A 5150-nucleotide genomic window follows, 5' to 3' on the forward strand; every position below is an offset into this window, starting at 1 on the left:
TGCCATAGAGGAGTACAACACCCTTGTACCAGGTTCAGCAATACCATCTGCAGATGAGATCCTTTCAGCAGACCTTCATGCATGGCCTTGGGAGCTGCCTGGCCTTGGGAGCTGCCTGGCCTTGGGAGCTGCCTGGCCTTGGGAGCTGCATGGACAAGTAAGCAGTATGTTTGTGTGTCACAAATAACTATGTTTCTGTTTTGCTATCTGTGTTTGTTCAGTTGCGCAAACACAGACAGCACTGCCATTAAAGTTACAAATCCACATTGCATTCTTATGAATTTACAGCTGACCTACTCACAAAGAAAATAGCCTTTGACCGGGTGACGCTCCTGAGACAGCTGAAGGAGGAGGAGTTAATTGTCCTAAAGGAAGTCAAGCAGCACTGGGAAAGCCTAAAGAGGGAATCGGAGAATGTGCAAGACCTTGCTTCACATGTGGCACTTGACCTAAGCAGGCAAAGTAGGGGAACTTTCATTAATACTGTATGTAGAATTGATGTTGGCACCCTGTAATTGCTATTGTATTTAAGGAATAGTTCATTTTATTTACCCTACACATTACGCTTGTTGGTGTTAGGCTGGCAATTGAATCATTCGGAAGCTGGGAGCAGAGGTCTCTTCTTCTCCAGGACTCTGTCAAACTGATATACAGCAAAGCTATGGGCCAAGACACCGCCCTCCTAGAAGATAACTTCATAGATGACCTCCTGGAAGAGTACCTAGATGACATCTATGACAGTATCCACTACAGCTCTGATGACGAGGAATCTGTCACAGACTGAAGGTGTTCGTTTGGGTGGGTGCAGTTTGCACTGGGTGAAAAGTGATTCCATTTGTTTTGCATATGTGCTTTATCTGCCTTCCTAAGGAAAAATAGTTTGAACATTTTATTGGAAAATAAACTTTTACGTTTTTTCCTTGTTGACAATGTGATCATGTGGCACAGATTTGAGAAGGGCGCTCGTCTGTAACTGCTTTTGCCCCGGTTACATGACCAGGTCTGATGCACCCCTTTAAATGGCCAATCTGCAGTTGCTACATCCACTTTTGGATTCTTGAAGAATATAATTTATAAATGCCTCATGAACATAGTTCAACTGCCGTACCCCATCAGATCCCAAAATGTAAAAAAAAATTATACTCCAATGTTTGTAAACAAAGTAAATGTAAACATACACTAGCATGTGTCAAACTCATTCCCCGTGTGAGCCTAGTGTCTGCTGGTTTTCGCTCCTCCCATGATTGATGAATTGAGGTCACTAATTACTAAGGAACTCCTCTCACCTGGTTGTCTAGGTCTTAATTGAAAGGAAAAAACAAAAACCAGCATACACTAGGCTCTCCATGGAATGAGATTAACACCACTGGACTATAGCCTCGAAACATGGTTTAAACTATGGTTACATTTCTCCAGCCCCATCCCTCTGCTTTTTACAGAACCATTGGCAGGGAGAACGATTTATTGTTTCACCTGGTGATTGCTGATTTAAACATTGTTAAACTGTAATGTGCTGTGCTTGTGTGTGCTTATTAGTTAAGTTAATTAAAAAACAAAAGGTTATCCTTGTCTTCAAGTAATCATTTGCATCCTGATGGAGCTACATCAGTACATTAGTCATGGGCTTTTAAGTCAACAATTTCTTTATATGTATGAGATGTACAAATGCTTAACTAGTACTGAGTACTTTGACCAGTTAATTCTTTACTCTCAAGTAGTTTTCCAGAGGGCTACTTTACTTGTACTTGAGTACAAGAACTGACTCCCATCAGCTACAGATTAAACAGGTTAGTTGAAAAATAATGTTGCCTAGGATTAACAGGAACTCGCAATGAAGCATCAAAAGTATGGACACAGAATGATTGAAGTGTTTATTGTATTTTATTATGCTGACCCAATTATGACCCATGACATCTTTTTGGAAGAATAATGCATAGCCCTTGTGTGTTAATTAAGCTGCAAACTTGAAAATGTTCCTATTGAAATGGGGGTTGTCCCATCCTGAACAGGCCAGTTGCAAGTGACATACTCTTAACGCTACTATTAGCGACAGCGTATTATTATTAAAATTAGATGAAAAAAAATGGCACTTATGCAGGCAGGTCTGACATAGTGGGAGAATTGTGAACATGCACGTATATAAATCTGTGTTGTTACAGCGTTTGGCCACGTCTTCGGTTTGGTCCTGCATCGCAATGCCCGTGACGTAATATACTATGTTTCTGAATTGATTATATTTTTAAACTATTCTTAAATTATTGTTCCACAATGTTTCTTTCATTTGAATGTCGTTAACATTGTCGGATTATATTAAATAATTGATGTAACAGATAAATTCGTATGTTACAGAAACCGGAAAAGTTGTGAACTACAAATGTGGCGCCATTTTGTAGTTTTTACCTAACCCTAACCGGTTTGTTCTTTATCAATATCTTCGCCAATATCATTCTAATTGATGTGTAGAATGACATGTACATTCATTAGAACATACATAACGCTGTACTGCATCAGCACATGCCAATTCAATGTCTGAAGTACTGCACTTTTTGAAATGTGTTTTTTGTCATAACTATTTAAGCTTGACATGTGTGATTCTTCCGATTTAATAAGGTTCCTTTACTAAACCTACATGTCAAATAACGTTCGGATATGTTAATCTATTCTTGATTAAATCATAAAAGTTTGGGGAAAAGTCAACTGTTGGTGGCGCTACTGAGCCCCCCATAGCCACCAGGGGTATGGGATTGCATAATTATGTCTAATTCATGCAAAGGATTATTTGTGCCAAGCCATAAAACTGAGCTACAAAAAACAACAAAAACATATTTTGGGGGATTCTATGACCAGACCTGACCTCTTACAAAGGTTTCCTACGGTTGTATAAAGGTTCATGGCAGAAAACAGGTGTATGTATAGAAATGCTTATATAAACGTTGTTACATCGATATTGACGCTTCTAGAAGTTCAAAAATAGACATTTAACAGTCTATATGTGGCCTTTCAACCCCTATACCCATTACCCACATGGCCTTATAACCACACCTCTATTGCCATTGTCCTCGGCACATCATATTCCTGATAAGCAACAATGATGAAAATTAATTCTCACTGCCTATTCAAAAAAAGCAGTTGTGGAATGATTTGACTTTCCCCTTCATTAAATATTTTCCGCGGACAACTAGCCTAGAGCCCAAGCAGATAGACGGTCTGCCTCTATGCGCTAAACATGCTGCGTGTCAATATGACTCAGAGGTAGGTCTATAATCCAACAGAAAAAATGCAGGTAAAGTAATATAGGTAATAGCATTATATATACTGTATATATAATCCATATATATGTAAGCTATGTTGATATACACGTAGGCCTATGTATTATAATATATAGCCTAGCTGCGCCTAGCCTATGGGCCTATAATAAACGTGGATATGAATTGCGAAGTTCAAGGTCAAAATGCAACATGCTCATCACTTTTGATGATTATTTTCTCATTACTGAGACATTCACTAAGAACTCAAGTTGATCAGCCCAATCCACTGCTCATAACTAATATATCAACATTGTACTATGTGCCTAGGCATCTGGTCAAAAGTAGTGCACTTTCAAGAGAATAGGGTGGCATTTGGAAAGAAATGATCCAGTACAAAGGATTATTGAACTCCATTGAACTAACATTCTTCCAGTAGAAAGAAAGGAAACAAGTGACCTTCAAATCTCTGATTTGCATTAATTTGTTCCAAATTGTAGCTTTACTATATTGGAAAAGGCCCAGGTAACATGAAGAACTGTGTATGTTAACCCGTGCGTCTTTTCTAATAGTGCGCCGGCGTTTTATTTCAGGACCACGGACAGCTCGTGCGGGAGAAATGCAAGGCATGCGGTGGCGAGTTCAGAACCACGGCAGTGGATACTGGAGAGCGTCACTAACAACAAAAACGAAGACCACAAGTTGATTTTTGCCTACTGTAAACATTGTCATTTCAAATCACGATATGAATCTGTGATTTTCAACCATCTGACCTACTGTCTGATTCATATAGCTTGATTTTTTTATGTTTGTTCTTTATTATATCAACTGATTGCTTCTGTATGGGGTGCTTTGGCTGAAAGACCAACACGTTTGATCTGGAGCCCATAGACTATTAAACTTGCAAATGAACTGGCTCTTTAGTAAATATAATTGTATCTACTCCATAACATAATCAGCTATGTGCATTGTGTTATAGAAATAGGCATAGGCTAAAGGTAAAAAATGGACAGAGTGAAATTAAATGTATATATTTAATAACATAGTAAAATGAATCAATGCAAACATAAAAGACAAAAATACTCAACTGACTACTTTAATACACATATAGTGAATTTATCACAATACTTTTGGTCCCCTAAAATGGGGGGGGCTATGTGCAAAACGTGCTGTAATTTCTAAACGGTTCATCAGATATGGATGAAAATACCCTCAAATTAAAGCTGACAGTCTGCACTTTAACCTCACAGTCATTGTATAATTACAAATACAAAGTGCTGGAGTACAGATCCAAAACAACAAAAAATGTGTCACTGTTGCAATACTTTTGTAGCTCACTTTATATCAACAATATCTAAATGCATATTCTCATGAAACTGATTGAGATCAAATGGTTGGCATGCTGATGCTTCATGAATGTTTCAATGGTAAATCGTGGTGAAATTGGCCAACCATTTATGATTGACAGGGATAAATGTGAAGGGAGAGTGAGGAATACATTTGTGCATAAAGTAGGTTAAACTGGAGAAACCCGGTCCTCGGCCTTGATCCAGTCATCGTTCAATTTCTTGCCACTGTAAGACAAGAAAGAAACCATAAGGAATGTCATGTTTTTAAGCAGAAATAGAAAATAAATCATTCACTGTATAATCATGAGCAAGGGTTGCACCTATTTCTTTAAAAGGGTTTTATGATTTTTGGTTGCACCTAATCTCACGTTGGTCAAGCGCCTTCTTCTCCTCTCAAATATAATATTTCAACTTAATAAAGTACCTTGCAAAAGTATTCATACTCCTTGGATTTCTTCACATTTTATTGTGTTACAACGTTGGATTGAAATTGATTTAATTTAGATTTTTTTGTCAACAAGCAACTCAAAATGGTGTACTCTAATGTCAAAGTGGA

General features: G+C 38.0%; 1 long non-coding RNA gene across 1 annotated transcript; it reads left to right on the forward strand.

Moving 5' to 3' along the window:
• The first annotated feature begins 294 nt into the window (after positions 1–294).
• Positions 295–763, forward strand: LOC139559165 (uncharacterized). The gene is made up of 2 exons (XR_011671704.1): positions 295–462; positions 580–763. It is a non-coding gene; the product is annotated as an uncharacterized lncRNA (long non-coding RNA).
• The last annotated feature ends 4387 nt before the right edge of the window (positions 764–5150 follow it).

Source organism: Salvelinus alpinus, chromosome 29 (assembly GCF_045679555.1).
Source record: "Salvelinus alpinus chromosome 29, SLU_Salpinus.1, whole genome shotgun sequence".
NCBI classification, from domain to species: Eukaryota; Metazoa; Chordata; class Actinopteri; order Salmoniformes; family Salmonidae; genus Salvelinus; species Salvelinus alpinus.